This window comes from Dipodomys merriami, unplaced genomic scaffold, assembly GCF_024711535.1.
Source record: "Dipodomys merriami isolate MVZ:Mamm:240054 unplaced genomic scaffold, mDipMer1.0.p SCAF_8, whole genome shotgun sequence".
In the NCBI taxonomy this organism is placed as follows: Eukaryota; Metazoa; Chordata; class Mammalia; order Rodentia; family Heteromyidae; genus Dipodomys; species Dipodomys merriami.
Genome location: NW_027206401.1, coordinates 26,595,489 through 26,619,201, shown reverse-complemented (window position 1 = coordinate 26,619,201; position 23,713 = coordinate 26,595,489).

The window sequence follows — 23,713 nt, the reverse complement described above, 5'->3', positions numbered from 1 at the left end:
CACCATATGCCACCCTGACTTGCTCCTGTTGTAAGCACTGTACCCTGTATACTTGGTTCGTTTTTGTAAAATAGCACAAAAATGTGTGCTATCGCATCGTATAAGCATAACCCATTCTGAAGTATGGCATCTTTATAATTTCTAGCAATAGTTTGTTGATTGACACCTAACATCAGACACTTCTATCCCTTTAAAATCAAGAGAATAGGATATTCAATTTAATATAACATTCATGTAACTTATCAAACCACACATTTATTTAATCACATATATACTGTATTATGATCAGGCTTAGTGCACAACCTGCAACTCACCATATATATGTATGAAAAGACATTTTTAATTGATAAGAATAGAAGTTTATTTTAAACAGAAATTTTGATCTTGTACCTTGCACATTAGAATAATTACTAGCCCAAATGTTGTCAATTCAGTTTAGCATAGTAAAGTTCATCCTTCTTAGAGTACAAAATTGATGTTTTTCAAACTCATTAACCTGTAATCTGAGGACATCCTACCACCATTCCAGTTTCTTAACTTGAGAAATGTTCCTAAATCACAAGTAATCAAAAGCTGAAAATATGTTTATATTTATATTTATATTCATTTAAGGACTTAATAGAACTTTCCAGAACTTAGCAGTTATTCACAGAAATAAAATAATGAAAACTCTAGGCATGGTGCCATATGCCTATAATTCCAGATTTGGGAGTCTGAGAAAAACGGATTACAAATTCCATACCAGGTTAGACTATATGTGAAACCATATCATGGAATAAAAGAACACACACATACACATATATATTTATATGTATATATTAGTATACATATATTTTGTATTTACTAATCTGCTCTATTGTATGAAAAATGAAATATAAAATTGTAAATATAAAATATAAGTAATATACAATACATTATAAAATTTCTCTAAAGACTGACCTATATAGTGTCACAGTTCTGACTTTGCTCTTGTTCCTTGGAAGGAAGATTGTGTTTCACTCACTCCTGTTATGGAGTAGTGACAGCAGCAAGTATGTTTACAGCCTTTTTCGGATGTGCTACTACCAAGATACCTATTATCATATTGCATCCTTAAGATTATTCCATGTTTCCTTGAGTTTAGGCAAAAATCACATGATGAAGAATTATTCTCACTTCAAAAATAAGGAAACAAGGTTAGAGATTAATTCACCTAAATAAATAAGAAATGGAGAAGGGGAAATGAGAAAGAAGGAAATTTCCAAAGGGAATCACCAAACCAGCAAAGATGCCTTCTCACTAAAATCAAAGAAATGCAATAAATCTTTTGGACGAGTACAACAGCCCTTTTGTCCTCAGGGCCCACAACTAATGCAGGCTTATATAATTTGAAATCATTTCGGTAGAGTTTACGTGGTTCTTCTATACTTGTAGCTAATTCTTGGCAAACATTAAAAACTTACTGAGTTCTGTTTTGTTCTGTTTTGTCTGGCAGGATCTAGATAGGCCAGACTGATCCCAAACTTGCAATTGTCCTGCATCAAAACTTTTAGAATTACAGAGGTCTCCCACTATGCCAAACCTATATCCATCAGCCGACAGATTAAGTATAAATTTTCTATTACTTTTAGAAGAGATTTGGCAACTTTGTTAAAAAGTGATACAACATTCCTTTTTTAAAAAAAAAATTTTTTTCCTGTCATGGGCCTTGAACTCAGGGCTGGGGCACTGTCTCTGAACTTCTTTGGTTCAAGGCTAATGTTCTACCATTTGAGCCACAGTGCCACTTCAGGATTTTTTCTCTTTATGTGGTACTGAGAAATCAAACCAGGGGCTTCATGCATGCTAGGCAAACACTCTACCACTGAGCCACATTCCCAGCCCAACATTCCTATTTTTTAATCTAGTAGCTATTCTAATAAAATAATCCAAAATACCAAAGTGTTATATAGTCCAAGAAGCTTATAAAAGAGGAAAGTATAAATATTGAAAATGTCCAAAAACAGGCCAATTATGAGCTGAAGGAATCTAATGATCATTAAAAGTGAATGCTGCGAAAGAAAGAAATTGAAAATTAGAAAAATAAAGTTTATGATAAAATATTAAAGAAAGCAGATAGTACAAGGTTTCCATCAAAGAAGATAAAATGTGAATATATTTAATGCCACACTATACACTCAGAGTGCTAGTGTGATAAAATTTATGGTGTGCGTGTGTGTGTGTGTGTGTGTGTGTATGTTAAAGATCAGTTGGCAAGCTACTTGGGAGGCAGAGATGGGGGGATCAAGGTTTGAGGCCAACCTAGACAAATAAGCAATCGAGACTTCATCTCAACCTAAGGCTGGGCAGGGTCGCGTGAGCCTTGTTATCTCAGCTACAGAGAAAGCACAATGGCTAAGCCTATCTCTAGCAAAACAGGGAAGCATAATAAGTAGTATAGTAGCTAAGGCCTACAGGGCATAAAAGTATATATGAAATGAGATCTTACCCCCAAAAATCACAGTGAAAAAAAGAGGCTACAGGCATGATGTTAGTGGTAGAATGCCTACTTACCAAGCACGAACTCCACAAAAAATCAGATGACAAATATCTGCATGTTCTTTGACCTTGAAAAATAAGAAAAGAAGAGGAGGAGGAGGAGGCAGAAGATGACAACTCTGACAACTTAGGTGTGGGAAAGCAGGTAGTCAGTGGGAGAATGCTAGCCTAGCATGCCCAATGATCTGGTTCCACAGCGCTGCAAAATAAGTAAATAACCAGCCCATAATATTAAATTTATTACCAGTAGATATGTAATAATAAAACATAATTTGCCCCTTCTTCCTTTTCTTATTATTTTGGGTGCATGTGCATAATAAATCTTTTTGCTGAGCACAGATTTAATTAGTCTTTTTCAGCTTCACTGTATACTAATTCCAAATCACTAACTTAGACCTACATCAGGTAAAATGATTTCCCTAAAACCCCATTTCTATCTGATGCTACTGTGTCATTGGAAGAAAATAATATCACAGTTAAACTGGGTTTGTAGTACCCTGGATTGGGCAAAATTTAGACAGGTTTCTTTTCTTATAAGATCTTTTCCATGATTGCCCAATATGGTATGGTGCCTGGGACAGTGAAAAATGCAGTATTTCTCCATTTGAGATTAGGGACCAATTTAATAGAAGAATGTGTTAGTAATCTTTTCATCACTGAAAGAATGGCTAAGATATTCAATATGGAAGAATTCAATACTCAGTATAGGATTATTCTGGCTCATGGTCTCAGTCTGTGGTCACTTGCCCCTATTGCTTTGACCTATGAAGAGAAGACGAGAGGGGAAGCAAAGCCTTAACTAAGGAAGCTGCTCTCTCCGTGGTAGTAAGGATACAAAGATGGTGAGAAGACCATGGGATCAAGATATCCCCTTTGAGGTCACTCCACCTTTGACTCCTTCCTACTAGTGTCACATCTTAAGTAGTCCACTCTTCCCCTTGGTAGTAAGCCTTAAGAAAAGCAGCTGTTTTTGGGGGGTGGGGGAGGTTGTAGTTAAGATCCAAACAATAGCTAGATGATCTCTGAGAGGTAGGATGCAGAAAAAAGAATTTGGAAAGAACCACTTTAAGTAGTATTTAGTATCTCTGTATCTTGGTTTCATATGAAAAATGAGATTCCTAAATAATTCGATAAAGTGTATTTTTTTCTTAGAACAGTTGATTTATAAGTATGAAAAGGCCTGGATGATAATAACTGCTTAATAAATGCTCCCCACCTCCGCCCCCGCTTTGCTCACTGAACAAAATCTGTAGCCAACAGAAGTAAGGTCTTATTCACCCAGTGACAAAGCAAGAGTGTAGACACAGCATGCATTTATAAGCAATTAGATAATATTCTCAGCTTGTTAGTAGGAACTAATTGGTTATATGCTTTTCACTTTGCAAAACACATTCACACATGTGATCTCAATCTATCCTCACTCCAGCCCTGTGAAGTAGGCAAGGCAGGTAGTATTATTAATTTCACTGAACTAATGAAAAAGCTGCAGCCTAGAGGATTAAATTATTTGTCCAAGGGTATGCAGCTGGTTAATAGTTGGGCTATAACTCTGACCCGAATCTTACTCTGTATCTCATTCCCCCTCTTGATTCCTACGTAGATAATTCTCATGCCCAATGCCAATTTATCAGGCAGAGTCTCTTGGGGTAGGAGGTGGAAATGAGCTTCTATTTTTTTCTCCCCTGAAAGTTGAAAAAGGAAGAAAAGAAAAAGAAAAAAACGTCATAGAATTGTTACGAGGGTTTAAGTTTTGTCAACAGAATGCCTGGAGAAAGGAGAGAAGGAATTTCTGAACAATAACGCTCTTGGACAGAACATAAAATCCTAGAAATTTTTCTAAAAATGTTTGTTAAACCTATAAAAGCCATTGTTCTGGATGGGTGTTGGAGCCTTGGGTGTTGTTCTGGATGGGTGTTGTTCTCGGGAGTTTCTGAGACCTAGCTACTTACTACTTAGATCTTGACAACAGAGCATCTAGGAACTAAAGGAATCCTGATAGCCATACTCCTTAGTCTCTGAGGAAATTCTCCCAGGAACTTCTTTCCATCATATTCGTAGGTAACTTTGGATCCAATGGAAAGAAATACACTATATTCAAAATCGGAGTCATTTTGTGGCTCCCTTGAACCTTTTAAAAATATCCATCACTGGGGATTAGTTCAGAAACATTAGTCAAGAAATTGCATGCTCCAAAGGTTTTATCAAGGGAAGGGGAAAAAAAATACGAGCAGCTTGAGTGCTCCGTGTTGCCAATTTGGAAGCGCAATTTGCCTACAGCTGGATATAATTAACAAGCTTGGGTCAAGCAGGAAGCCAATCATAAAAGTGTGAATTGGATTGAGGTGCAGGAATGGGACAGTGACAGTCACTTCCAGAACTGGTATATTCTCACACAAATCAACTCTTCATTTTCACAAAGTCTAATCCAGTGATAGTAATACATGAATAAACTTTGAGGGGGAAACAAGCGCTTGGCCTAACAGTAACCTAGTATGTGTTTGATGAATTGTCTTTTCTGGGACAATATAAATTGGTGCCATATTCTTCTTTTGTGCTAAGTATTTCCCATGTACCCAAATTTGTGTTTTGTTTTTTCTGATTGAATACGAGGCGGGGCGGGTTGGGCGTGGGGGTGGGGTATAAAAGGTACTAGCTATGTATCATCCCGTTGATCCCCATTTGAATTCTTTTGGTTTGAACGCATGCATTATCTTATAATTCTTTTTGTTTGTTGTTTTAGAAAAAAAACTGAGGAGAATAACTTGAAACTAATTAAATACATCATGCATTCAGTAAGACATTCCGTGGGGTTAAGAGCTCATATGCAAAGTTGCAGCCTGATGAGAATTCACACAGCTGAATAAGAAATTCTCTAATGATTATGCTCCTTTCTTCCACCCACTTATTTCTGAAGGGGGTTGGGGGTTGGCTTCAAATATGGAACCCTGTGGATCTTGCCATCTTTCTTCTCTGCTTATTCTGGTCTTGAGACAGAATGAAATAGAAATCGGAACACAAAATGCTGTGTTTCCAAAGCTCTGGAGATTTTTCTAATCCTCCCAATGTTCTCCAATAAAATCCTCCCTTCACACTGTTGGTGCCGCCACAGCATTCATAGCCAGGGGAAGTCTGACAAGAAAATGAACCATTGAAACCTACATACAAACACAGGGGCTCATTTCCATGCTGAAGTCCTCTTTAACCAAAGCAAAGAATTCATTTTGTCATTTGCAAGCACTTATTAAGTGCATGACCCGGTGCCAGTTACACTATGGGGCACAGGGGAGAATTAGTAGTTTACATTTGGGATTAACAGACAAAAAAATAAACTAAGAGACAACACACTGCTTAAAGGAAGAGGAAGATAAATAAGTAAACATATAAATACATGTGCAGTTTTGCACATGGGCATACATGCACATATTTCAGAGAGATAAGTACGTATGTGCATTCTTATATGTGAGGTAATAGAAAGCAAAGTGTTGTATCTTGGTGAAGAACACTTGTAGAGAAAAGGTTGGCTGACTTTGAGATCGATCTTGAAGCAAATGATAGTTGTGGCAGGAAAGGGGAGACAAAAATTCTGAAGGGGTCAACCACAACAACAGGCTTCCTGGGAAGAAACTGGTTTTGATGAATAACCAAAGTGCAGCTGCTTTTGACTGTGATACTTTTCTATCATGGAGATGAGTTCTCAATTTTTTTTCCTTTTTGGGCTATTAGTAGGGCTTGAACTCACAGCTGATGCTCTACCACCTCAGCCACACTTCCAGTTTCATTTTTTTTTTTTTTGGTCCAGTCGTGGGGCCTGAACTCTGGGCCTGGGCGCTGTCCCTCAGCTCTTCAGCTCAAGGCTAGCGCTCTACCACTTGAGCCAGAGCGCCACTTCCGGCTTTTTTCTTTTTTTTGCTTATGTGGTGCTGAGGAATCGAACCCAGGGCCTTGAGCATGCAAGGCAAGCGCTCTACCACTGAGCCACCTTCCCAGCCCCCAGTTTCATTTTTTTGCTGGCTCATTGAAAAGTATTGTCTCATGGATTTGTCAATCTGGGCTGGCTGTGAGCCAAGATCCTCAGATCTCAAACTCTTGAGCCAGAATTACGGGCATGAACCATCAGCTCTTGGGTAAATTCTCATTTTTAAAAAAATTACCTAAATTTGTGTAGTAAGATGCACAAAATATATAGTAGATTTCTTATTATGTCAATTTGCATGCTTTTAAAGTATCACAACTATCTAAAATGAAAAACTCAGAAGAGTTCATTAAGAAATATCAACATGAGCACATTCAAGTATATTAAAACTGGATGTAATTTCTTGGGGCTGTAATGAAATAGTCAATTAACTTTTTAGATTGTTGATAACAACACCTGATACAAACTAATATTCTACTGATATGAACAGAAAGTCTAAGGAAAAGTTCAAACAGCCTGGGAAAATAACTGGAGGCAGAGGCAGCAAAGCCTTACTGTGATTTCAACTTCTACATGATATGAAGTGACCATTCAACTACTTTGTAATACATTTCAGAGACGCTCAGTGTGCAAGACATACGTACATAAGAAATAGTATTAGCTTATTTTTCCCCTTAGGGTTGAACTCAAGGCCTGGGCATGTCCCTTTGCTTTATTTTGTTGAAGTCTGGCACTCTACCACTTGAGCCACAGTTCCCACTTTCAGCTTTTTGTTGGTTAGTTGGAGATAAGATCCTCCCAAACGTTCCTGTCCTGAATGGCTTCAAATCATGATCTCAGCCTCCTGAGCATCTAGGATTACAGGCATTAGCCACAGACTCCCAGAAATATTAGCGAATTTTTAAAACATTTACATGGCATGGTAAACAAAGTAAAGGAAACACACTACCATTAAAGAAAATATTTCTATGATGTAATATTTGTAGTTGTGACTATTTTACTTTACGGGACAAAGGAACTTTTCAGATGCATTAAATTGTGGACTCTGTAGTGGCAATATATTTTGATTTATATCTCATTTTGATATATTTATTCTATATATTTATTTATATTTGAATACACTGGTTAAGTCTACTACTGATTAAGAAGCAAAATTACTCCAGGAGAATAGATACTTTAGTTTTATAGGTTCATAGGATAAAGCACCTTGGCTATACCTTTCTATTTCCGAAATATTTTTAGATAGAACATGCCAAGTTACAGAAATTCAAGATTTCATAGTGGATCCTGTAGCTGGACTTATAAGCTACCTGCTAAGCAATCAACTAACTCATCATTTGCCCTGGTAGATTTGAAGTAAGTATAGTTTCTGTGTCCTGAATACTACTGATTAAAATGGAATTTAAAGCTATGTATCTTTTATTTATTTATTTACTTAGTTAGTTCAGTCATGGGGCTTGAACTCTTGGACTGGGCACTGTCCCTCATCTCTTCAGATCAAGGCAAATGCTCTACCACTTGAGCTATAGCACCAATTCTGGTTTTCTAGTATTGAAGATAGGAGTCTCATGGTTTTTCCTGCCCGGGCTGGCTTTGAACTGCATCCTCAGATCACAGCCTCATGAGTAGCTAGGATTATAGGTGTGAGCCACTGGCACCCGGCTAGCCATACATCTTTAACTCACAGAATTCTACTAGCTTTAAAGTTTCTATCTGATCCATTGCTTTTCTGTGAGTTACCTTTGAGGGTGTGTGTGTGTGTGTGTGTGTGTGTGTGTGTGTGTGTGTGTGTGTGTGTGTGTGTGTGTGTGTGTGTGTGTGTGTGTGTGTGTGTGTGTGTGTGTGTGTGTGTGTGTGTGTGTGTGTGTGTGTGTGTGTGAAGTAAAGAGAGTAACATGAGCAAGTATTCCAAAATCTTACCAAATTTTAAATAAATCTTGGTACATATTGTATAAATCATTGCAAATGGACATGTTTATGAAGACTGGGTAAAGTATCAGAACCGTAAATGAGGGTTATCTACCTTTTTTTTTTATTAAAAAGCAACTATGTGATTTGGATTTAAAGGTATGATTTCTCAGAGAAAAATGATGCCTGAATTAAAGTGACAAGAGCCATCCCAGAGCTACACTTTGTCCAGTGGCAACCCAGCAGCTGATCAGGTTCCTAAAGTGCCCAAGGGGAAGATTAATTATTTAGCAGTGGAATAAATTGAAAAGTTGGCTCTAAACTACTTAAATATAAATTGCATGCACAACTCTGCAAAGCTTTCAGCAATAATCATAGGAAATATGAGGGAATTGGCAACCAGGTTTTGCAACCAGTCTAACAGCAGTGGCTTCTTTATCTTCCTCTTAACCTTCCACTTCCAATTGTTCCCACTTGAACTCATTCAATTACCAGCCTTCATTTTCACATCTTATACTATCCAGTACCTTTCCAATGTGGCAGTTGGTCTCTTTATCCTTTCTTTCTTTGCCTTTCCCTCCTCTGCTATAAGCATTGTCATGTATCTGGCATTGGCACTCACTCCTCCAAGAGCGTATGTTACCATCCAGTGGTTAGCACCATGGACAATCAGAATGACAAATGGAAAAGAATTAGGAATAAATGCAGAAACAGTAGGCACAATGGAGGTACAAACAACCTGCTGTGAAAACACAGCTGAAGAGGCAATTAATTTCTGTCATCTCTAGCAACGGTAGGTGACAAATATCTTTACTCTGCTTGTTCTCCTCCCATCTGTTTCTCTCACTTCTAATGGGGACTATTTGGGATCCAGGCTGTCAGATGGGAAGCTAAAGGATGAGATTTATTTCTATGTCAACCACAGAAGATGATCTACATTTAACTTAATATAACAAAGGAGCAGCTTAGTGAACAAATGTCCTCAAGGAACTATTATCCTAGAGCTCTGTATGGCTTCTCCTTTCTTCTTTTCTACTGCAATTTTCTAACCACTATTCAAGACTTCCCAGTAGTTTTCTTTTGCTAAGTCACTCCTGCCTTCAACGTGTCTATTCCAGATGTCTTATACTGAAAAATATAGACAAGTCTATGGGTAAAATAACCTGATTGCCTATTTATTATAAGTTTACTAATACTTTTCAGAGCCACTGTGGAGAATATACCTTCCTTGGGTCTGTCATATTTTATGTCCCTGTGAGAGCAAAGCACATGGTCTCTCATTACTCACCCCTCTGTTAAAATTATTTTGTCATGTTGGTTTTCTCTTAATAACTACCAAATATGAACTATCTTGGAGAGGACTACATTGTTCATTCAACCACCATTTACTTGGAATACTCTATGTTGAGCTGTAAAAACAAATACACTTATCTGACATATATACTACTTATGAAAAAAAAGCATGGAAGAAACCACCACTACCATCTTGGGTGGATAAGTTGAAAGGAATTAAAATAGGAATAATGAAACTGACAGGGATGATTCCTCAATATCTCTTTTGATCTACTCCTCCAAGTCAACTGACAACTCTTTATACTTGGGCTTCAAGTCTGTGTTCTTTATTATGCATAAACATTGAAGAATGCAGAAGAGAGTCATGCTTCTACCAGTAACTTAAAAGTTACAAGTTTACCAGTCCCCTAAACTCCAGATATCTAATTTTTTCACAGGAAAGTAAGAGAAAAGTTGATCTTTTAGATTTCTTTTAGTTTGAAGACAATAACTATTTTATATTTTAGAAGAATTGTGCTCTGTAGAGCCTATCTTAATAGACACAATCTCCTCTTAGTTAGCCTTACCAGACAATATTATATTAATATTGTTCTATATTAGAACTCAAGAATGTATCATTTTAATTTTTAAAATAACTTTCTCCTTCCCTATGAAAATAATGCACCAAGAAATTAGGAGAAAGTTGAAAAACATCTTAACTTCTATCCTGATTAATACTTGGTGTGTAAGCTTACTATATAAGAGTATATTAAGGTAAATTATTTGGTACTAGAAATTGATTCTTTGCTTCTTCTAAAGCCAAGAGATTGTCACACAAACAAACTATAGAACATTTCATGAGATATACCAAATCTAGACAGATTTCATTCTCTCTAACAAGTCAATTAGCTAGCATATATGAAGTAAAATCTATATAAAATTATATGTCAGGATAAATTTTTTTTCTGTGACTTCAGATTAATGCTTCTTTAAAGCTTTTTAAATAAACACACTCAAACATTAATAGGAACATATACTAGGTAATGTACAGGATACTTTCTATGTGCTAGCTTTAAACCATATAATAATATTCTAAGCAGGCCATTTCTTTTTACTTTCACTGGTAACTTAGACTTTATTTTTATTTCAATTTTCTAAATTATTTTAAGCAGTTGTACAAAGGAGTTGTAATTTAACAAAGCAGTTTATGAATACCATTTATGAATACTTGATAAATGTCAACCCCTTCAACATTCCTTCCCTAACTACCCTCTTTTCCTAATTTGAAATTTTCTAGGATATGCATTGAATTCTTGACTGCATTCTCTCCCTCTTCTTCTATTTATTCCTCTACTTCTTTCCCTTGGTCCTAGCTTTACAAATAATGTTTCAGAGACTTAGAAAAAATAACTGACTTTATTTTGGCCTCTTTTCTAGTAAAGGTCTGAATCAATTTGAACCCTAAACTACCTGATTGTCAAATCTCATATTCATAACACAATAATAGCATTCTACAATCTTATTTCCCAATAACACTAGTACTCACTGAAATACTGTTGTATGAAAAAAGATGTCTTCATTATCAGTTATGTTTGGGAGATACCACATTTCAGAGAAATAGAACATGTTTAACTCAGTTTAAGGCTTAGTTTCTGACTATTGTTTAGACACTATTACTTTTCATAATAGTTTCTTACTTTTTTTTTTTTTTTTGTCGGCCATGGGGCCTGAACTCTGGGCCAGGGCACTATCCCTCAGCTCTTCAGCTCAAGGCTAGCACTCTGCCACTTGAGCCACAGTGCCACTTCTGTTTTTCTGAATGGTTTATTGGAGATAAGAGTCTCATGGACTTTCCTGCCCAGGCTGGCTTTGAACAGCAATCCTCAGATCTCAGCTGCCTCAGTAGGTAGGATTACAGGCGTGAGCTACCAGAACCCAGCTTAGTTTCTTACTCTTAAAAGAAAAAAATTATTTTTAAAGAAGTCCTCCTTTGTGGAACACATACTAACATATTTAAGTTATTTTTTTTCCTAGAAATTTGAAGTTGGTTAAGAAGGATTTGAACAATCTTCTTTTCCTCCAATTAAGAAAACAGAGGTAATGGGAAACAGGATTATTTGGGTCTTTTGACCATTTTTTTTTCCAGATTCATCTCCATATTTTGAAGTTATTGTGGACTGAGAAGAATGAATATTATCTAGAGACCAAAATAAAATTCCTATCTATATTTGATTTTAATTATTAGCTATATTTGACTTCAAGATTTCTTGTAGGTTTCTGAGAGATAAGTAAATTTGTAAAGCCATTTTGATATTCAAGGGAATGTTTTTCTTAACCTTAATAAGTCTGTTTCTATGTCCAGAACATGGGTAATGTTGATACATAATATAAATTATAAAGAGAGGGACCAGATTGTGAAGGATCATAGCTTCCTTAAATTGCAAGACAATAAATATAGAATTTGCCTTTATATAACAAGAGCCATTAAACTTTATTTCTTTCCAGCAGGTCAGTTTTAATGAAATTGATGTGACAGTAGAGTAAAGCAAGGATTAGAAGAGATTCTCTGTACTGTACACAAATATTTGGAAGTCTGGAATTATATCAAAATGGCTTCGGCCTGTAGTTCATCAGACCTCTAAATTATTACTGGTCTGAAGGATTTAGTTTATTAACTCACAACAAAGTTGTTCTTGATTGTAGCTGGTCACATACCAATATGACCATATAAAATGATGCTAAATGAAATGAACCCCAAGATACAGACACAAGAGGTTTTCTGTCATTGTTTTTAATATACTATGTGATGTTTTTGTTTGCTTCTTCTGTATGCTCTTCTCCCTATGGTATATCCCCTGTTGTCACCATATTTGATTTTGGTACCCTGCATCTTGTGTATACATTTATCTGATTTGGGGAGGGGAAAGGGAATAACAAAATGCTGAAACAAGGACACAGAATGACCCATTGCCACAATGATACTCACAAGACACTACGGTTGGAAATGAACTTTACAACTGGGGGGAGGGAGGATGAGAGAGGAGAGGGGAGGAGTAGAAGGGATAATAGGAGAACAACAAAGGAGGGGGTAACAATGTTTGACAAGAATTGTACTTATTACCATACTCGTGTAACTATAACCCCCTGTACAGCATCCTTACAATAAAATAAATTTTAAAGAAACAGGTAGACTTTTATAAGTAATTGATAAAGTGAGTTGAACATATACTTTGTGTAGTACAATAGTTCATAACCAGGAGAGATTTTAGCTTCCCAGAAAATATTTGGGGAATAAAAAGCAGATGGGTGCTGGGCGCTGGCGGTTCATGCCTGTAATCCTAGCTATTGGTGGCTGAGATGGAGGATTGTGGTTTGAAGCCAGCATGGGAAGGAAAGGCTATGAGACTCTTACGGCCTATTAACCACAAGAAAACCGGAAGTGGCGCTGTGGTTCAAATTAATACAGAGCTAGCCTTGATAAAAAAAAAAAAAAAAAAAAAAAAAAAGGTCAGGGACACAATTCAAGCTCCAGGAATGAGGAAAAAAAATTTTTTAATCAGATGAGTAGGTCCTATTGATATCTAGTCAATAAAGAAAGGTGTTGCCAAACATCGTGGAATTCACAAAATCCCCCTCCTCCAATATCAATTAATCTAGCCCTTAATGTCTGCAGGGCCAACTGCTGAGACACCTTAGTTTTGTAGGATTTTTTTTTTATGTTTTTTATGTTTTGCAAACACTTCCAAACATAGTTAAGTTATCCATAGTTGTGTATGTATAGAAGTGGATTTCAGGAATACTCCACACAATGGTCCTTAGACAAAGATAGGGAACCTGAAACCACATTGCTATATGACCTTGCTGTACCGTAATTGGCACTAGTCACATAGAGATGGTGAAAGGCAAAGGTTTGAAATAAGCCAGAAGCTCATCTGAGATTATTTTTCCAAGCATTGAATGTGAGCAATTAAAGGAAAGAAGACTGCTCAGAACACAAGTACTCTTCTGTCAGGAACATAATAAGGCAGCATGCACAATGATAAATGTTCCATAATTCTTTTTTTGGATGAGAATTATGCAAAATGGATTTATAGGACTTATGTGGTCTTGGAGTGCAAACCTATAACAAAATGCTCTAAAGCCATGTGTAGCTACTCTTAAAGTCCCATGCTCTATGAATCTCAGCATATAGGGAAATCTCTGCATGGCATTACCAGCTATGAATTGTGAGGCTGGAGGAAAAATTTCTAAACTCCAATTAATTTAAAATACATTTAACCTAGCACAGACTGCAGTACCTTTCTTTTCTAACTACAGATAATACTGAAATTTTTGTCATATCAGGAGTGATCAGATATACAAACAAAAACAGTATGGAAAAAGTATAGAAGTATGGCCTTCATGAGGGTGGGATTGGGAGAGATGGAGGGCAGGATGATGGAATGGATGACCTCTATCAAGATGTATTGTATTCATAAATTGAAATCCCTTTGTAAAATGACTTGAAAATAATAAAAACTAAAACACAATAAAAACAGAGGGAATAGAATAAAAGTATGGCAGACAATCAACTAAGAACTAAAATTATATCATTTCTGAATTTGTGATGTTTATTAATCAACTTTCAAAAACATAGTTTTCTATTATCTCTTGTCATTTTAAATATTGTATCTAATTTTGAATAAGTTCCAATTTTTTAAAGAAAGGGCCCACAAAGTTGTATAAACTTGTTCATAAAACAAGAATGTTTTCCTAGATAGACAGGTTATTTTACAAGAAAATATTGAATTTTTTCTTATATTTCTTTATAAACAATTTTTTCTTCCTGCTCATGTTTCATTCAGAAAGCAGCTATACCAAGAAGTGCATTTTGTTCCTTTTCTGCTCTGTCTTTTTAGACCTAAAATATTCTCTTCTATTTCCCTTACTTAATAGGAAATGGAGATTCAAGGGGGAAAAAATCCTATTTCCTCTGTGAGACCTGGTGCCCTAAAGTCACAAACATAATTTATGGATTCTAGCCATGCTTGCATTCCTTTCCATGCCAATAAAGTTTATTGAAATTGGAATTGGAATTAAAAAGCTTAAAGCAAAAGCTCCAATCCAGGAGTTGTATATATATATATATATATATATATATATATATATATATATATATATATGTTATATATAAAAATATTGTTCTACCTCTAGCCACACTATTGTGCAAGTTAGCAAAAGTTGTCTGTTTTATTTTGTAAGCCAAGGTATCTTGTCAATATTGAGGGAAACTTTCATTTTATTTAATATTCTGTGATCTAAGACATGTTGTTGAAATTGGGGTCCAAGAACAAGGAAATTTTTATCTTCTATTTCAGAATTCAAGGGCTCTAAGACTTCGAGAGAGAGAGAGTGACAAAAAAATCTTTGTAAGGCTGAAATTACAAGTCAGGGTGAACATTATAAAAATGTAAGTAAAAATGAATTTAAACGTGATACAAGTACATTGAAATGGTTGAAACATAAAATCCCACAGAGAAGTATTTGTGGATTGCTGCGGGAAATCTACATTAAAGTACATTATTTCATGCAGAGAGAATCTTACTGAAATTATAACATACTCCTATGGCAAAAGGAAAGAACAACCCACAGCTTTAGAGCAGCAGCCGGAGTAACAGTACACATCTCAAAATAAATCCCTCATGCTTTCAGAGGGATAACTGCTGTTAATCAAATGTCCCAAAACATCTGGCCCCTTCTTGGAGTTGTCTGAACATTCTGGCCAAAGAGATAGAAATGTAGTTTAAATAGGGCATAATAAGTTCAATGAATTTTTAATTTCATTCAGTCTCAGAATGCTCAGATTAACAGAGAGACCCCAAAATGTTAAGTATCAAGAGCTCTCAATTTTAGATTAGGGAATGTTCAAAAGTAACAGTGATTACTAGGCTAGGTTTGAGAAGATAATAGCACCAATGAAACATTTCTGAGCTCCTGAGTTAATGTCCTATACTCTCTTTGGCGTAGCTCTGGAGTAATCTGTTAGGCTGGCTGTCAGAAATTTTACGGGATTATCTGTGTGTTCATGGGAGATCTTTCAGTTGTAGAATGTAGTTGTGAATTCTATCAATTGTTTACCATTAAGAAAATACTGATTCTGGCACTGGTGGCTCACACCTGTAATCCTGTTCAGGAGGCTGAGAAAGTCTGAATGTCTCTTGTCTCCAATTAATCATAGAAAAAGCTGGAAGTGGTGCAGTGGCTCAAGTGGTAGATCACTAACTAGCCTTTGAGCAAAAAAGAACCTCAGGGACAGAGCCCAAGTGTAGAGTTGGAGTCACAGGACTGACAAAAAAATATTTTTTAAATAAATAAAAATACCAAGATGGGCCTATAAATTTAATCTTATAGATAAAGAGAAAAGTAGCCCACATCAGGAAAAGGCAATCAATCTAGAGACATAGAAAGGGTATAAATTTCTTAACCTTATTCTATAAAGTATATAATGGTACCCATCTGAAGGATGGGGAGGAGATTTGATGATAGCAATATATGAAGGGTTTGGAACAGAGTGAGTTTTGTTGCTGTTATTGTTGTAATAGTTATCCTAATCATTTCGTTCTTTGTGTGGGTAAATACGTTGAAATTGAAGGAGAGAGTTTTAAAATGAAGAGAAAGACTCATTAGATTATTCACAAAACAGCAATACAGTTTTTATTTGCTGAGAAAGAGGATTGGGGACACAATATTCTAAAAATATTTTACCTGTGTAAGTATGCAAATTACCATGTGTATTCTCAAGTTTTTTATTTTCTTTCTTTATCAAATAAGCTGAACCTAATCTGAGCAAAAATCATGTTTTTAAATAAACAATATGATACATAAAAACCATGTTGAAATGAAGTCACATTAGAACCATTGTGAGATTTAAAAAACAAAAACACAAAACTGTGTATTTCAATTTTAGGAGAAAACTTGGGCTATTAATTAGGACCATTATGCAGGACAATGTCTACTACCTTAACCACCAAAATGGAATACACTTGAAACCCTATTTGGGGTAGGCTGGGGTAGTGTGGGGGTGTTGATGCTAGTCATGGGCTTGAACTCAGGGCCTGGGTTCTGTCTATGAATTTTTTCAGCTCACAGCTAATACGCTACCATTTGAGACACCTAGCTTTATGGTGGTTCATTGGAGAGAACAATTTCACTTAGCTTTCCTGCCTGGGCTGGCCTGGAAGCACTATTTTCAGATCTAAGCCTCCTGAGTAGCTAGGATTGCAGGAGTGAGCCATCTGTGCCCTACTGTGTTGTATTTTGGAACAGAAGATGGCATTTGGGCTTCAATCTCATTGTATCAAGTTTGGATCTAAAAAAAGTGTACTATAATACTTTTTTTTTTTTTTTGTCGGTCGTGGGGCCTGAACTCTGGGCCTGGGTGCTGTCACTCAGCTCTTCAGCTCAAAGCTAGCACTCTACCACTTGAGCCACATTGCCACTTCCGGCTTTTTCTGCTTATGTGGTGCTGAAGAATCGAACCCAGGGCCTCATGTGTGCAAAGTAAGCACTCTACCACTGAGCTACTTACCCAGCCCCTATAATACTTTTATCTTCGAGGCTGTCCTATATAGACTCACATTACAGATCATGAAAGGGTTCAATATGATAGGAATGTAATATTCTGTCCCAGATATATGATAGGATGCATGTGCAGAATGTGTTCTAAAGATACAATTTGAAATATGCTATATACTATAATTCTTACAGTTCTGCCTACCATATCATTCGTAATTCTTGATTTGTTTTCTCCAAAAATAAAGACTAATTCATCTATATTCTTCCCCCCCCCCCCGCTTAGCTTCTACTCAAATCACTAATGTGGCCAACTGTTCTTTGTTTATAATCCTTCCTCTAAAATTAGCAAAATATAAATTTTGGTTTCAGAATTCATAGCTACGCTTGTTTTATTTTAAGGAACCCTAGAATCTCTAAAAGCTCCTCTAAGAACTTTGTCTAGGCCTGCTTACACATTAATTTAGATATTTTTTGTCTTCAGACACAAGGGAGAATAAACTTCTTGTTTTCATAGGCAACTAGATTTATCTTACTTTGTTACAGCCACTGGCAAAAACTGATACAACATTTATGATGAATTATTCCCATAGTAGGCATTTTAGATACGATCATCTCAGGATATCTTATCAAATCTTAGACTCAGAATTGAAAATAAAAGAAATCAAAATGAAAGACAGAGTCACACCATGTTAACACTGAACAGCAGACATAGCTACATTACAAACTATATACACTACATACAAAAACTACATGGTCAAACTTGGGAAGGGAACCACTGTCAAGGACTATCTGGATGTTTATAGCATCATTTTGGGGTCATCCAAAATTATTCATACAGGCAGATGTCTGAGGGCAACCAAGAAATCAGCTGTGTAGGGACAGACAATACTCATCCTTAAAACTCATATACAGTATTTGAACTTTTATCAGCAATAAGTCTGTATTCTTAAGACTTTGAGAGTAAAAGGCATCAATTAAAATGTATACGTTTTCATATTGAAATGCCTCAAGCAAAGCTAAAAAAAATCATGACTCTTTTCTTTTAGAGATATTTAAATTACAGGTCCACAATGCCTTATCTACAAATTTAAAATCCAAAAAATGATTTCTATATCAAGAAGATCAATGATGAAAAATCTGTCATGGTTGAACATGAAATTATTTATGATCTGTTTCGCATGCTTATAGGCATTCATATATTCCTCTGGGGAAAAAAAAACAGTCGTATCTTTGAAAACACTGGATATGATGTGTTCCACCCTACTGTACTCCAACAGTAAAAGTTCTTAATTGAGATACATAGAGCTCCTTAGGACTGAGGAATGAGACTGTAGACTTGGGTTGCCTTCAAGATGGCTCTTGTTTCAGCTCTCAGATTACTCTTTTTACATCTATTTTTAAAAATATAGTTAATTTCAATTACATTAAGGGTCAGCTGTGTTTAGAAATGGATTAGGGATTAATAATTCAGGAACTCTTCTGAAATATTAAAAGTGAAATTGGAGTTATTTTGGTTAAATAGAATGAGGAAACACTAGATTTCAAATAGAAGTTATATATTTGGAACAAAGAAAAAATACTATTCCTTATCGGGGAGGGAAATTAAGAAGCTAAATTCTGGGTAAACTTACTTAAAGGTACTTGTTTACTAACACATCTTAATTAGCAGATGCCTAGCATTAGCTATACTAACTGCTAAGAATGCTAAGATTTTCTACCATAATCCAGCTGTTTTAAAAGTTTTGATGGATGGTTCTTACTGGTCTGGCACCCTGCTCTGTGAATCATGTAATTGTTTACTGTCCTGGCCCATTTAACTCACATTTAGGAGCATATCTCATACATACCAAGAGTATTTGTATATCCTTTCTTTGATCATAAAAGAAAACATTTTATGTTTTCTGCAAATGAGGTTTCAAGAATTCTATAAGAAAGATTGCAATAAGAAAATTTCTCTTTTGCTTCTATCTTCATCCCTCTCTCCCTTCCTCCCGTCTTCCCTTCCTCCCTTCCTTGTTTCCTTCCTTCCTCCCTCCCTGCCTTCCTTCCTTCCTTCCTCTTTTCTTCTCTTTTTCTCTTTCTCTTTTTCATTCTTTTTTTTTTAACCTGGCTGAATGTATATTTATTTTTATTTTTTATTTTATTTTATTTTATTTTATTTGAGAACATACTGTACAGAGGGGTTACAATTACATGGGCAGGATAATGCATACATTTCTTACCAAGCATTGCAGCCTCCTCCTTTGTTTACCCTTCACCTCCCTTCCCAGCCTCCCCCCTCCCCCCCACCCAATCATACCCCCCTCCCCCCCCCACACCGACATTGTAAAGCTGGTTTTGACATGACATTTTGTACTTCTCATTGTTGCAACAGGTCCACCTGAATCCTTAAACGACTTGTTTCTCTTTTTCATTCTTAAAGTAATATTTCAATGCTCTCTCTACATATGTAAATCAAATTTACATAAAACAAGTTTGTTTAAAACAGCTGTAATGAACTTTTATCTTTACAATGAAAATGTTCTGCAATAACACCTGAATCAAGTGATAATAGTATAATACTTAAGTGAACATATATTGTATGTTAATTATATTTTGTTGTCAATGAAAACAGAGGAATTGGATAGTAAACCCCTTTAAGTTGATAAAATTTCCAAATTAATTCAGAAGGAGAAAAATGTTTGATAAACTGTTTCATTTTAAAACACACAGTTTGATAAGTTTTGTTATAAGTGTACATTGTGAAAACATCAAAATAATTAAGAGCATGCATATTTAAATCTGTAATCCCAAAGTTTTCTCTAAACTCTATCACCCTCCTTAGCTTTCATCCCAATTAGTAACACAGACAGTTTCTTTTTTTTTTTTTTTTTTTTTTTTTTGGTCAGTTGTGGGGCTTGAACTCTGGGCCTGGGCGCTGTCCCTCAGCTCTTCAGACAGTTTCTTTCACTTAGAATAATTAGTATTTTCTGGAATTATGAAAAGAAATCTGTGTATATGTGTGTTTATGGACACTTTAGTATTGTTATTTTGAGATCTTTCATGCTGTTAGTAACTAATCTTTCTATTTTTAAATCTTTTTTTAAATTTTTTTTTCTTTTGAGTAGGGTTTCACTATTAGCACAGGTTAGCTTTGAACAAATGATTTTTCTATCTTAGCCTCCTGAGTTGCTGACATTACAGGAGTACCACCACTACACTCAGTTAATATTTTTACTTTATGAATGCTTTATAAATGTTAGTGATACATTGTGTAAATATGGCAGTTTCTATATCCACATACTTGCTCACAAAATAGAATGAATGGATCATATGGTTGGTATATGTTTGTCACAGTTTTTGAATCTATTTACACTTTCGAAAATCCCATGTGATGTGGAATACTTCCCTGTTGAGAAGTATGTATTCCAAACTTCCATCTTTCAAATAGACTCTTTGTTAGAACCATTTAGACATAGTGAATAATTTAGACAAAAGCACAAAGCATTTCTACCTACCCTTGCACAATTTACCCTATCATAGGGAACATTTGTTAAAATTAAGTTATTAATATTAATATGTTATCATTAACTAAAACACATACTGTATTAATATTTTTTAATCTAATATCCTGCATTTGTTTCAAGATACCATCTAAGATATCTTTTCTTCTTCTTCCTCCTCCTCCTCCTCCCTCCCTTTTCTATGACAACTTCTTAGACCTTTTTTTGATGACTTTGGCAGTTTTGAGGAATACAAATTAGATGTTTTATAGAATGCTCCTTTAATTCTATTTGCCTGCTTTCTTTCTTTCTTTCTTTCCTTCTTTCTTTCTTTCCTTCTTTCTTTCTTTCTTTCCTTCTTTCTTTCTTTCTTTCTTTCTTTCTTTCTTTCTTTCTTTCTTTCTTTCTTTCTTTCTTTCTTTCTTCCTTCCTTCCTTCCTTCCTTCCTTCCTTCCTATCTCTTTTTTCTTTCTTTCTTCCCTCTTTTTCTCTGTTTCTTTTTCCTTCCTTCCTTCCTTCCTTCCTTCCTTCCTTCCTTCCTTCCTTCCTTCCTTCCTTCCTTTCTTCTCTCTCTTTCTCTCTCTCTTTCTTTCCTTTCCTTTTTTTCTTTTCTTTTTATTTTTTTTTTATTTTTTGCCAGTCCTAGGGCTTGGACTCGGCCTGGGCACTGTCCCTGAACTTCTGTTTTGCTCAAGACTAGCACTCTACCACTTGAGCCACAGCACCCCTTCCAGGTTTTTCTGTTTATGTGGTAATGAGGAATTGAACCTAGGACTTCATGCATGCTAGGCAAGCACTCTACCACTGAGCCACTCTAAACATTTCAGCTATACCTCTGAACATTTTTACTTGTAGATATTTTTCAGATTAGCTTTCACCTTTTAGACCAAGCTGATACTATCTTCCTACCCGTGTATCTAGCACCAGACTTGTGTCACTATAGTAGGCTTATTTGGTAAGAACAGCATGGCCCTTGGGATACCTTCTCACTGTTAAAGGAAAATAAAAGGAAGAATCTTAAAGGGAAATTATCTTTGGGTGATTATAAATACGTAAGGTCAAAGGAGGTATGAGAAAATAGGACGTATCATACACTGTTGGTACAGGAAGAGTTGGTGGTGAATGAGATGAAATTTAGAACTATTCAGCATTTAGTCTTCCACTTCAGTTGATGTCTTTAAAAAAAAAGAATACTCTAGTGTTCCTGACTAAATCTTATGTCTTCTGCTGGAGTGGGAAAAGCTATCGGAAGGCATTTGCATTGGGAGCTCCCATCTCTAGCCTTTCTGCTATTGTGAGGAGCAACTCCATGATGTGCTCTTTAATACTATCTTTCAAGTCTTAGAGCTCATCTTGCTTTGCCAATGTGATTACCTTGACTCCATCTGCTTTATATCTCACCCAACATTGTTCACATATCTCACCCACTGTGGTGTTTTCTCTAATCTTCCCTGAGCTTGCAGGTTTATTCTTTTGTTAATTATACTTTTCCCTACTTCCTTTTCAAGGGAGAGTGAAAATAGACGGAAGAGTTTAAACTACCATGGTCAAATGAAACCTGTTTCCAAATGTTACTGAAAGAAATATAATTTAATTTTAAAATCTAAAGTTACTTTTAAATGAAGATTGAATTTGACAGGTGACTCTGACTCTCTGTCCTTATTTCATTGATCATATAATTAAACATGAATCAAACACAGGGTAACCTGACTCTTTAATAACATCTCATATATTCAACAGATCCCTAAGAAGTATGGTATTTGTGCAGTTTTCTGTTAATTTAGAGGGAAGCCGGATTCTGAGTTGCAGTATTGCTTGGGTTCAACATGAGGCTACTGCCTGCAGAATGGCTGCACAGAACTTGCTCATTGAAAACCTGTCAACATCTAGTGAATGAAACCTTTAGCGCTTTATTCAGAGATGATTTGCCAAGATTGTACTTATGTCCAAATTGTGATGAATTTTTGAAAGAAAGAAGCTATTAAAACTAGAAATGTAAAAAAGAAAGTTCTAAGAAAATATTAGTTTACACACACACATACACACACACACACACACACACACACACACACACACACACACACACACATCTACCTCAACCTAGGTAGGATGCTACTGATTTGTTAGGATAGACTTTCACAGGTATTTATTATAAAATGTGAAAACAGAAATTAAGTTTAATCAATGGTATCTGATGTGTAAATATCTACCTTACTCATATATTCACTGGATTATTCCTCTAAGTGTAGTATAAAACTGTACTCTCAATGAGAAGCTTTATGTCTTCTGTTCCATAATTGTTTTCATTTCCATTAAAAAAGAAAGACATAGATAATAGACAGAATGAAAGCATGCAATCTATGTTATGTCAGTGAATCTGTGATGTCTATTAAAACCCACCTAAACCTGCAATTCCCTTGACAGAGCACGTAAGGAAGGCCTTTCCCCAGCTGCTGTTTCTGCTGATGAGATGCCAAATGTCTTTACAGATGCATCTTCAAAAATGAGAGCATGAGAGAGAGAGAAAGAGAAAGAGAGAGAGAGAGAGAGAGAGAGAGAGAGAGAGAGAGAGAGAGAGAGAGAGAGAGAGAGAGAGAGAGAGAGAGAGAGAGAGAGGTAAGTGAGTGGGGAAAGCAATGCAATAATGCAATTATCACAATTAAAGAAACTCTCCTCTTTTCTGGGCAAGAAAAGTGAATGATTTTATACTTACTAGGTACCACAGAAGGATGATTTCCTATGATGCTCATTAAGAAAGAATTTTTTCTGATTTTTAAACATTGATTTATACCTAATGCATGGTAAATGAAATTTTCATCAACTGCCGCTTTATAGAACTTCATGTTCTTATGGTATTTTTAATTTGAAAAATCTTTAAAAATTTAAACTTTATAGATTCTTTTCATTTACCTGAAATCTAATTATTTTTGCTTATCAATACTTGTGAAGATCTGCTATATAGCAATAAATAATGAGACATTCAGATAAATATTATTTTTAGGCACATCATGTTTTTGTGTATAATTGGGTAACTAAGGGACAGATTTGTAACTATAAACTATAATTG